Consider the following 13,432-nt stretch of genomic DNA (forward strand, 5'->3'; position numbering starts at 1 on the left):
ATGATAAAATATTCAAATGTGGAAACATGAAAATGATGCCACCAACAAAAAAGCCCTGTAGAATACTGTAGATGAAAATGCCTCCGAATGGAATTTCACCAAGAGATATAAATGAACAACTGACCCCCCATAAAAAGATCATGTTGGCACATGCAAATAATGGCAAAGTGGACTTCTAATTTCAATGATTACAACTTCTCAAAATGAGATATAAGAGACTTCAACAAATACTGCTAGTGATCTAAACTAAGATCCAAGCAAAATACAAGTACCAAATAGGCAAAAAAGGACCAAATACTAAAAGTGCAATATCCACTCAAAATCACTACAAACTAATGGAAGATTATGAAAGTAGACAAAAAATTATGCACTTTCAAAAAAAATGGCACCTGAAAAGGAGTCCATATGAGCCCCCAAATGAAGCCTCCAAAGTTGTAAAAATAGAGATTTCATGATTTCTGAAAAACCTATATCCAAAAAATAGAAAACTCCTGCACCACTGTACAGATCACGAAATTCTACCCCAAAACAAAAAAAATTATTTGGTCTTTTGAGGGCCTCCACTTTTTTGGTCTTTTGAGGACCTAAAGTATTTTTTTGGTAACTTCCAATGAAGTTGTGTTAGAAAGGAGTGCAAGGATTTAAGAGGTAATATGAAGAGCCTGATGCTCTTTGCTTTATCATTGGATCTTTGTTTAAGCGATATCCCTATGATATACCCACTGAGACATTTCCATTTGAAATTTTCAAGTAAGCAATTGTTGTAGATTAACCATTTGTTGTTCATTAAGCGAATGCCCAATTTAGCATGAAATTTTGCTTTGGTTCCTCTAGGGCCACCTCTTTCAGCTTACAAGAGCAGTTGTAAGGAAATGTTGAAAGCTATGATTAACTTTGTTCAATTGAAAGTAGATAATCCATACAAATTAGAAGAGTCAATTGTTTCTTGTTGTAGCCCTTAGCCAAATAAGAGATTGTTGTTGAACTATGGTTTTGTGGATGAGGATAACCACTATGGTCCCCTTGTAGTTGACGTACAACTTGATACAAAAGATCCCCTCTTTTAAAACAACCAAATTATAGCACAAAGAAATGGCATGCTATCCATCCAAAATTTTAATATCTATATTAGAAGGGAAAAAGAAGTAGTCTTAGAAATGTTCCCTGTTTGTGACTAGCCTATGTATTATATCCTTCATAGATGCAAGCAATTATTTCCTCACAAGGTCCTGTCTGCCTTACGAAATTATGTATAAAAAGATCAGTTCTAAAGTAGTTAATGAAATTATCAATCAATTATTTGATCTTATTGTAGCTCTATGTCCTAGCCCTTATAGTCGCACTTTGAAATGAATATTTCATTTGGGACCTAAGTTGGAATATTTTTTCTTGATCAAGGCCATTCCATTTGATAAATCTTTTAGATATTGGGTTTGAAGAATATATACTTTAATCGGCATGTAGATTCATGTTTCAGGCAACGTTGTGCAGTGGATTTAATTGTTATAATTGCATCTTAAATATTGGTGATTAGATGGCTTCCTATGTACATGTTTGGTTTTTAACTTGCACACTAAAGTTCATGAAAATATATCAAGATGTGGTGGCACTTCTTTATAGCCTAAAACCACTAGCATGTGAAAGCAGTAATTGATGGTGACTATACACTAAAATATTGAAGTGCAAACAATATCAAAATCAATAATATAGTAGACTATGAAAAGAACAAATGGTAGGCATTTTGCATTTTGTATCTCATTGCCAAGATATATTACTTCTTGTCTTTTTTTTTCTTTTTTTTTGGAAAAGGGTGTTATTTATTGATTTAGAAATAATAGTACAAAGACAAAAGACAATCATCCTAGAAAAGAAAAGAAAACTAGAACCACCAACCTAAAAGTGACCTGAATATGGCCACAACTATCCAATCCTATCATCCATTACAATCTTATCAATCACTTGAGAAATTTATAGGGACAATTGGCTACATTCCTCAATGTTCTAGCTATCAAGATGTTCATAAACCCATTTAGCCAAACAATACATTGCCTTATAATTCCCATGATACATAACAAAAGGAAATCGACTCCAAGGAGTCTTTCAGCCAAAGGATATGTCTGCCCACCATTGCCAGATGCCAATCAACATCCTCCAACTGTTGCTTATTCAACATACATGTGACAAAGTTTGAGAATTTGAATGATTGGCATGCCACCAAGATTCACATAAACAAAAAGATCACACTTTGCTAGCAAAATTTCCTAGATCATAATAATATTTTTTTGCCAAACTTGTTGAACAAACATCTTTTCACCCTAATTTTTTTTGTAATTTCTTTCTAGCCACAATTGCCATATAATAAATGAAGGACCAATGATCTCCTAGGTGACATGGAGGGAAGGAGTCTTAATTGGTGGCCTTCCAAGGCTATTCCAAAACTCAATCAAGGAATTATCATGAACACAAGCATGCTTCCAAGATGACAAAGTTTCATGGTAAAGGCATGTTGAAAGAAAAAATAAGGAGTATTCTCCTCACTATTATCATATAACACATAAGCAGATTATCTTAAGACATCTATTCTAGACAGCAAGCCAAAGGAAATAGTTGCACTTGGGCCAAGAAAACATATTCCATACTCACTTCCACCAAGGAACATTCAACTTCCCATATGTCAATCTATTCAATTCCATGTAGCCTAATGTAATTGAATACTTCCCCCTGTGATTTTGACTCGAAGATAGAACATCCTCTTCCTTTAAGGAATTACACATTTTTTCTACCAAAATCTGAGGAAGTTCCACCTGAGCATACACTAATCATCCAGGAGGCCATTCATGTTGCTCCTTCCATCTAGCCAATTCCACTTGCCCTTTACACAGGGTAGTTTTGTAATCTTCCACTCTACACCAGCCTTCAACAACAAAGCTATCATATAAAAGTTGTAATTATGGGAACCGAGCAATAATTGGTGGTTGTACATCCTAAGAATCCTTTCAAAAAACACCTTTATTACATATCTAGAAAATCCCTTGCTTAACCAAATGTGCTCCCTTCCTTAGAGAATTCCAGATAATAGAACCTTTACCAACCATATCAAATCAAAGAACATCCTTGCTATCAACTCCCCCTAAATACTTTATATTAAGTATTTTAGCCGAAGCTTAATCTTGATGGATGTACCATCTCTCAAAAAGCTTAGCTACTTAAGCCTAACTATTCATACTAGCTTGATGTAGACTGAGACCGCCATCCTATATTGACCTACAGACAAGATCCCACTTAACTGAACTTCACTTTGAAGAAAGTAAATTACTAGTCCACAAAAATTAATCAGAAAGGGCATCAAATTTCTTAATAAAACTAGTTAGGGTAGTCAACACAAAGAATCCATAGATAGGGAGAGTTTGAATGATAGATTTCAAAACAATCACTTTCCCAATAGTTTAGAGCCACCTATTAATCCAATGATTAACCTTCCTACAAAGCTTATCCAAAATGTCCTTCTAAAACTCACTTTCCAATGGTCCAATTGAAAGAGGAATCCCCAAATAAGCAAAAGGAATGACACCAAATTGAAATCTCAAAGTTCTAGCAATCCTAGCCTAAATGAGAGGAAGGTTATTAAAGAAGAAGATGCAAGATTTATCTTCATTAATTTGTTGTCCTAAAGTCGACAAATAGATATTTAAAGTCTTCCTCAAGTTAGTTGCTTCAATAATTCTAGCCACTTCCATTAGAGCTATATCATCTGCAAATTAAAGGTGAGAAAAGAGAGGAAGACCATAATCCCACTGCCAATCTTTAATTAAACCTTACCTAACTCGAGGTTTAATAAATCTTCCCAGTCCTCGTTCCAAAAGAATCCAAAGATTTATTTCATTCCTTTTTAGGAATGCAAACAATAAATGTAGCATTCATATCCCTTCACATCCACCTGTTTCTATAAGAGTTGTGCACCACCTCCCAGAGGTCAAACTTAACAATCTCCCAAAATGCATAATAAAATTCTATGGGAAAGTCATCTAGACCAAGAGCTTTACTTTTCTTCATTCCAAACACACTTCATCTACTTCAGATAGAGAGACAAGTCTCAAAAGGTCCTCATTTATCTTATTACACTAGAGGGAATACAATCAAGCACAAGACCTTCTTCCTCACTAGTGGGGGAAGAGTCCTAAGCAAGCAATGCAACAAAGTACCTATTAGCCTCTTGAGAAAGCTCCCAAGAGGAAGAAAGTTGAACCCCCTTTGGAGATATGAGAGAAGAAATAGAGTTCCCATATCTTATATCCTTCATTGAGTTATGGGAGAACTTTGTGTTCCTATCACCTACCTGAAGCCAATCCACCCTTGAAGTTTTCTTCTAATAAGTCTTGTGTAAGTCTTGTTCCTTCAACTCCTTTACTGCAATAGATTCCTCTCTATATAAGTCTTTTGATAAGCCTTTATATTTGATTTGACCTGTAATGGTGTCTAAATGAGATTGATCTTTCACCTTCTCCAAGAAGATATTACCAAAACACAACCTATGCCACCTTTTAATCTTGTACTTGACAAATTGGAGTTGCTTGACAAAAGAATACATTTTCGATCCATAAGCAAGCTTCCCATCACACAACCAATGAAGCATAAGGCCCTAGAGTTACGGGTCCCTAAGCCACATAAACTGAAAGTTGAAGGATGAAGTTTTTGAGATTTTGAAGTGAGCAACAACAAACTTGATCAGCCAATGGTCTAATCCTTTTTAATCTAAAATCTCAAAGTTGGTCCTCTAGTTATCTCCCATCCAATAACAAGAAACTAAAAACTTATCAAGTCTCTTAGCTATAACTTCCTCTCCACGTCTTCTATTATTCCAAGTAAACAAACCATTGATAAGATTTACATCAACCTTCAAAAATTCAATATTTTCCCTTAACAGACCTGCAAAATGATCAAGCCTTATATTACCTCCCTTTTTCTCATTCAAACTAACAATCATACTAAAATCCTCTACTAGCATCCAGGGTTCCATAATCATTTATTTGGAATTCATCATTAGTTTGTTTGATTATGACTTGTTTAAAGGGATCTTGTTTGTTAACCCTTAAGAGGATTATATCCCTAAGGCATTAAAACTATCTTTTCCATGCACAAATATTATAGTTGAGTATGAAGATCTTCAAACTAGTCTCAAAATTGACATAAAAAAGAACATCACCAATTACAAGTCTTTAGTGATTGTCAGCTCATAATCAAACAAGTTAATGATGAATTCCAAATAAAGGATGACAAGTTGCTTCCTTATAAAACAATGGTTGAAAAATTCAAGAAATATTTATATTCCATCCAGTTTGAGCAACCTCGACGCTACAACATAAAGCAATAGACAACATGGCTACAATTGGATCCCTTCTTAATGTCCCTCTAGATGTATCCGAATATGAATTCTTAGTTGAGAAACTTCATATGTCCACTTATGAAGGTTCTAACACTAAGATGTGTGAAATTGTCGATCCTCAATCACCATGGTACCAAGACATTTATGCTTACTAAAAAATGATATCATCTCTCCCCATCTCACTCGAAACCAATGCCAAAAACTCATCCTCCTTGGAGATATCCTATATCATCAAGGCTATCATGATGTCCTCTCTACATGTTTAGATGTTATGGAAGCAAACCAAACATTACAAGAAGTACATGTTGGTACTTGTGGTGTTGATATGAGTGGCATGATTTTAGCCAAACAGGTATTGAGAATAGGATACTACTAGCCCACCATGGAGCATGATGCTTATGAGTTTGTTAAGAAGTGTCTCCAATGTCAGCAGCATATAGATCTTATCCACATACCAGCATAGGATTTATAACCAATCATCATGCCATGGCCATTATCACATTGGGGCCTTCACCTCATCAACAAGATTTCTCCCCTCATTTGATGGGCACAAGTTCATTATCACTACCAGAAAATATTTCACAAAGTAGGTTGAAGCAATTCCACTCTCTTACAACTGGCACCCAAATCTCCAAGTTCACCCTTTACCCTATCATTTGTTGTTATGGCATTCCTTCCACCATCATGTTCAACAATGGTACTCCCTTTAAGAAAAATTATATTAAGGTGCCTTATTAAATGTACCATATCCAAAATTGGTGGTCCACTCCATGTTACCCATAAGCCAAGGGCTAGGTTGAGGCAGCTAATAAAACTCTCCTCAAAATCCTCAAGAAGGTTTTCAATGATATTGGTCGTGATTTGTACCTCCATCTTAATCTTGCCCTTTAGGCCTACCATATCAGCCTCCATACTCTTATTGGTGTCACTCCATACTCACTTGTGTATGGTGTTGATGCAGTCTTTCCAATTGAGGTCAAACTTACATCCCTTTGTGTGTCACTCAAGCATTTGGTCATTGATGAAAATAACTGCATGACTCAACTCACATAGTTGGATCTATTAGATGAGAAGTGTCAAAAGGCTTATGACAACTGTTGGTTTATCAGAATAGGCTTAGGAGGAGCTACAACAAGAAAATTAGGCCCTATCAATTTTAGGTAGTTGATCTAGTCCTGAAAGAGAATTAGAAAGTACAATAGGACCGTGAGAAGAAAGGAAAATTTGAATCGAATTAGCACATTCCTTATGTCATTATAGAAAAATAAGGTTGAAGAGCATATCAATCGTCTAAACAAAAGGGTGAACCTTAGTGATCCTTTCAACATCATTCATATGAAGAGGTTTATGTCTAGATCATGATAGTGTAGCCCACCCTTCAAAAATCTAAAAAATACAAAAAAAAATGTCAATAAAAAAGTGAAATAATTTGTCCTATGGTGAAGAGTATTGTTGATGGCAACTTGGACAAGTACTTATGGTGAAAACTTGGAAACAAGTGCCATGTATAGAGGGCCTTGACATTATCCTTCAATTCCTCATTTCATTTCATCCTTCTCACTTTACATTCAGATCATTTGCATCTTTTCACCTCACATTTGCATTTCGTGCTCCTTTGACCTACAAAATGATCATTCATTTCCTCCCATCTCCATCTGCAGTTGTTATCTAGGTTTTCTTCTCATCGTTATGCATGGTAAAGTCATCCTACTATCACATTTCCTAAACTTTGTATAATCAGTTGTAGATACACATCTTTAGTGCTTCAACAATTGATTTATTTAGTCTTTTGTAGTTCACGTCTCTTGGTCATTTCTAGCCATATCAATTTTAGGTAATCTTGTCATCTTAGGTCTTTGTAGGATGTATCCTTCCTCATATTAGACCAATCAATCCACATCCATTAGTTAGCCTTTGGCAAAAGATATTTGAGATACATGTTACTTCTTTTGACTTTTTGGGCCTTTTGTCCATCTTGGTCTTTAAGCTTCTTAGTGTTGTCTCCTTATCATCACCACGATCCTTTGAATTATTGTGTGCAGTAATTGGTAATGCTAGGGGCACAATCTTTTTTTTTGTTTTTGCTTGCATGTGTTTGTGATTTGTGTCCTATGTTGTTCCCTCATGAGATCTTGGTTGTCTCATGTTACATTGGGGCATATACCTTGCTTGTGGTTCTTCTAGCCTTGTTTACCTCAACGTTCTCTATAATTCTATGAGAGATTAGCCAAACCTTTTCTATTTGTTGAGTTAGTCCATGCATTACTTGTGAATCACACCTTGGTTCTTTATACTCTAGTGCCTCGTCTACAATGTTAAATCAAAATAACTGCTCATTACATGGCAATATCTTTTTGAGGTGCTCATGCTCAAGCTCCCCCTCACATCATTCCACATCATCCTCTTTTCATATCCCATTCTACATCATATTCCTCTTATTATCTGTGACTAAGAGTGTGCACATTTGTCCTAAGTCTTTCAACTATCATTGACAAGGCTCTCATTATGAGTGACTTTTTCAGTTCATTTCATTTATTCCATTCATAAAGTGTTGCATTTAATTTGAGTTCATCATCAATCATATTAATATTACATTTAGTATGCATTCATTAGCATTCACATTAATTATCATGTGGTCTCACATTTAGTGTGCATTCATTATCATTCATTTCATTTTCCAATTAACACACCTTCATTAGGTTCATTTCATTCACTTTTAGTCTTGCATTTTCCTACGCATTCCTTTTATTCATTTTTGTTTGGCATTCATAGTCCACTCATTAGATACCTTTTATCCATATAGTTTGCATTAATACATCCGTTAAATTCATTTCATTTAGGGGACATAATATAGGCTTATTAGTCTATGTTATTTTAGGTTAATTTCATTTAGTTTCATTTATTCCATTAGGTTTTATTAATCTTATGGAATTGCATTTAGGTGCATTGTTACGTTATGACATCATATAATCATTCTACATTAATCATCATAGATCATGCATACATCATTATCCACATAGGCCATCCATAACATGTGCATCACATATTAACATCCATACATCATCATAGACATCATGTCATATATGGTATATAGATCAATACCATAATTTTATGCATATAAAACATTAATAAATGACTCACATGTAAATCATCACATCTTGCATCGCCCACATTAGTCACATATTCATAATCACATTGCATAAAACCATTTTCATGATCATCATGTCCTCACATCCTACATCAGTTGCATCAATAATAACACATCATATCCATAAATGCATCATATATCGTCGCATCCTACATCACAAAGTTCAACACATGCATATATGAGCATCCATGATAATCACATAAGCATAACACATCATGTATTGGTTGCCACCAATAGTCTATCATATATCAATGTCTAAAAAATGTCTAAAAAATATGCAATGTCCATCAAGTCCAAAAGAATCATGTATACATAAGAATCATTTGTAGCATAATCATTTGTATACACATGAGCTCAAAAAGTCACTAGAAAATTTAATCTTATCCAGCTCTCTTATGAAGCCTCCCATGATCCCTCCTCTATCTCAAACAGTACTTATGCTATGGGAGTATCTCCCCCTGTACCATGTCCTTTGAAGATACCTATACATCTGTTTGTGGTGGCACTTGTGGCATGGAAGTATCCTCCCCCAGTGCTCTACCCTCCCCCGAATCACCTATACCCTTAGACTCATATCCCTATCCTTTATCGAAATCAACTCCTGCACTCTCTATCCCAACTCTCAACCACCTTTCCCCATCCCATATTGACCCACCACCTCTCCCTATTAAGTCACTATCATTCCCAATCTAGTCAACCCCATGCTAAGTCTAGTTGGTACATAGGAGGCACCATTGCTGATCCTGACCTATGCTAAGAGGAGTTGTTCCTCTCTGAGTGCCTATTGTTCTAGAAGGAGCCCGCACTCCTGTATCAACCACCAATGTGCATGGAAGACCCAGTCTTGCTAGATGATCCACTTCATGAGCTAGAGCGGGTGTATCTCTTAGATGGTGCATATACTTGTCCACCAACATTGTCGCCTCGTACATTTCCCTATACCATGTGGCCTCTGCCATAAGGGCCCCAACTAATTAAATTGTTGTTGTATCTATGATAACTATTGTTATATCTGTAGGATCTACTACTACACCACTCCTTCCAAAGCCCCCTCACCAAGCCCACCACCACCCCTCCTTGCATCATCCCTCTCCCTCCAAGCCTCATCTCTCTCTACTCATCCTCTCCCCCTCTGTTGTTCCCCTATTTCTAGCCAACTCTAATGTATCCCTGGTTGATTGTAGATTGTCTCTCTCTACCCTTGCCTTGTCCCTCCTCACCACTATTGTGGCTAGCTCTATCCTAAGCCCATCTCTCTCTATTCTGAGCTCATCCCTCTCTATCCTCACCCCCTCATATAATCCCTCTAAGTAGCATAGAGATGTCTCTAACTCACAAGTCCTCTCTCATTGAGAATCCCCTTGTGTTGAACTCTCCTCCTGCCTATGTGCTCACTCTAACTGCTTAGTAAGACCCTCAATGTGTCACTGTTAGTGCTCAATATCCTTGGCATGTTGTGCAACTTACTCTATCTCCATTCCCATCCTCTATCTTTCCTTGCTCCTCCTCGGTGGCATGATTATTGATACCACCACTAGCCTCTACTTCTTTGCTCTCCTTTGTTGTCTCCCCGACCTCTCCTCTCCTACCAACTCATCAAAATTCATGGCCTTGACTACTCGCATACCACCCTTGAGTCGTGTGTCCTTCTCGACCTCTTCCTCCTCATCTGATACCTCCACCTCTACCTCCTCAATTGCCTCCATTGTCTCCCCTCCCCTCCCATAACCAAGTAGTAATAATCTACCTCCCCTCTCTCTCATCCCCTATCCTCGAACTACTAGTCTCCTCTATACTACCAGTGGAGTTAATCCTAATGGTACCACTAATGGCTTATGATCTCTCCACCACCGAGCATACTTTTTTATCACCCCTAGATCATCCACACTACCCACTGGATCCCATATCACATCCTCCATCTTCGTCCACTCCTCCCTAGCCGCCTGTCAGTCTACCACACTCTCGCACACCCCACCCTTGTGTCTCAGTCATGCAACCCTGTGCAACGACCCAAGAATGTCCTATGTGATGCCAAACTACTAAAGACCCTAATTTGGCTTGTAACACTCTATCACAAAGTCCCTTTGTCCAATGATGTATGTATGAGTGGTCATGAACGGGATATGCATATGATCCTCCAACCACTTAGCTATGCCTCTATAGGGGCGTCATACCACACTCCCCTCAATCAACTAATCCAACATCAATCACTAGTAATTTGCCCCATGTACCCCAACATATCTCCATGGTCCCCGCCAACTATATACAATTGGCTCATCATTAGCTCTATCCCTCCTCTCGACAATTGGGTGTGTAAGCATGATGTTATCTAGGCCCATACCTACAACAAGATCCTGCACCCTATGTTGCTACCCCATGATAACGTATTATATGCATCTCCTTGTAGAGCTCTGTGTACAAGTGTCCCCCATGCATACCGTCTCCTCCAATCGACCATGTCTACCATGATCTGCAATATCCCAAATGATAATAATCTCTCTCTTTTGTCTAGGATTAGGAATCCACTTGCTAGGGCACCAATATATAAATAAAAGTATCAATCAAGCACCATTGCTTCATACGCCTCTACTAGTACAAATTGCTCCTTATGCAAGGGCATATTTATCTGTCTCAGTAGCATTTGTAGGGTTGTTGCATGCCCAATGTCTCGCATCACTACCCTCAACCCCCTAATCAAGAGTTGCAATATATAGTAGATTGATGGTATGATGAAAGAACAAGGATTTGGTCAACTATTGAGAGGGGGGCTAAATCAGTAGATAGAAAAACTGATAAACTTTCCTCAATCTCTCAAAGTAAACTTAGAACTATCAATGCAATATCTCTGTCAAGATAAAAATTGTCAAGCTAAACCGATTAACTGTTACAACAGATAACAGTAGACAACTTGAAACTCATAACCATTCAAATACTATTATTGACATAAGTAAAACTTCATATTGTTTTCGGTTATCATGACTTATCAAATTGGATTAAGTAGTTAAAATAATCGACCATAAAAACATAACCACAAAAACATTCACCACTTGACACATTATTTTTGATGTGGAAACCCAAAATGGGAAAAACCACGGTGAGATGAGACTCACAAGATAACTATCTAAACTCTTCTGAAGTTCACCATGTTATGAGCCAAGCCTATTAAAGCTTTTACAAAAAGTCTTGTTAAGAACTAATCCTGTTAGGAACCACTTGATTAAGGGATTGACTATAATGCCTTGTTAGAAGCAATACCCTGTGAGGAATAACCTTTGTAAAGGATTTAGAATCCAAGCTAATGGATCACCTTGTTAGAGGATTTGAATAACACCAATCTTGTTAGAGTTTATCCGGTTAGGGGATTTAACTGCTATAATTGTTAGAAAACAAGAGGAGTTTGTTGATCTGTTTGAATAGTAGTTCACTTGCTTGTTCAAATCCTTTTCATGCTTTTATTTACCTTTACTCAAATTGCAGATACATCATCTAGTTTGGCAACAACACACTCAATTAATTTTTGCCAACACACTCAAACTAAACAACTCATCAACCTTATAAACAAACAAACTAGGTCGATAACACAACAAAAACCTAATTCTCTCATAGAGATTACAAACAAGTCGGTTCAAGTATGACCGTTGGATTACATAACAATCTCTACACATCATTCACGAAAGCCTTGACCGCTCCTTGATCTTTGCTTCATCAAACTTAGTAACTCATCACACATTTTGCATTACATGCAGTATACTTGCTCATTCCCAAGACAAAAAAAACATTACCTCAACACGCCAAAATCACTTTGAAACTCTCTTCATACAATATGCATGTGTCATAATCATTACCGCTCATCATCAAATCATAAACCAATATAACAAATTCACCAAACTTAATCAATTAGGGTTTATCAAAACAATAGGTAGGGTTTACCGATTCAACTCTCCAATACTTAGCAATACCGATTCACTACAAAAACTTACCTACTGGTTACAGTTTCCTTTCACTAGCTCTTCCTACCAATTACAAAACAACATTATACCAATAACATTACCAGTTTAATTGACATCAATGACAACATAACAAATCATTAATGCAATCTTCATGCAAATGCCAACATAGATGTCCTTTGTTGTGACCATGATATCTCTGAATTCGAAGTGAAATGTGGTCTTATCAAATTGTCATCTCTCAATAAGTGTTGTCAATAATCCTGTGTGGGACCAAAGATAGGACATCTTAGCCAAGTATCGCAACCTGATCTAGTTTATGATCTCCCATTAAGCATCTCCAAAGTAATCTATTAGCCTCAATAGTGTAGATCTTGGTTGTCACACCTCCAGTATGTCTATACTCCACTACACACGCCTGAACCCATGCCAAATATTCTTCTAAGTCCATCCTAAGATTTCTTCTCAATCATTTTATCTTTCTTCACAATCTCGCTTGTCCTTGTTGTAGACTTGTTGAACCACATCCCAACTCTAGCAAGAACATTGCTCCCGCCAAACTAACCAATAGTCTTGTTGGTACATGTAGTTGACTTGCTAAACCCCTTTTCTAATCTAGTGAAATCCTAGATCCCACTAGTCTACACAAGAGTCTCACCAGTCTTTACCCATCTCGCTAATCCTTTCATTTAGTGTACGGCGAGATCATCACTCTCACCAAACCTAGGGTGATTATGTTAATCCTATCCCTTCCATTTCCTAAGCTGGCAAGGATGTTGGTCTCGTTGATCCTTTCTACCTCCTACCCTTTACCCAACGAGATCTGATCCTGCCAATCCTCTAACGATCTCACCTATTCGTCCCATTAATCTAAACTTACCTCAAGTTTGGTGGGTTACATTCTTGCCTATCCATAGGCGATCCCATCGAATGCAATCTGGTGTGATTGCCAAA

This window comes from Cryptomeria japonica, chromosome 11 (assembly GCF_030272615.1).
Source record: "Cryptomeria japonica chromosome 11, Sugi_1.0, whole genome shotgun sequence".
In the NCBI taxonomy this organism is placed as follows: Eukaryota; Viridiplantae; Streptophyta; class Pinopsida; order Cupressales; family Cupressaceae; genus Cryptomeria; species Cryptomeria japonica.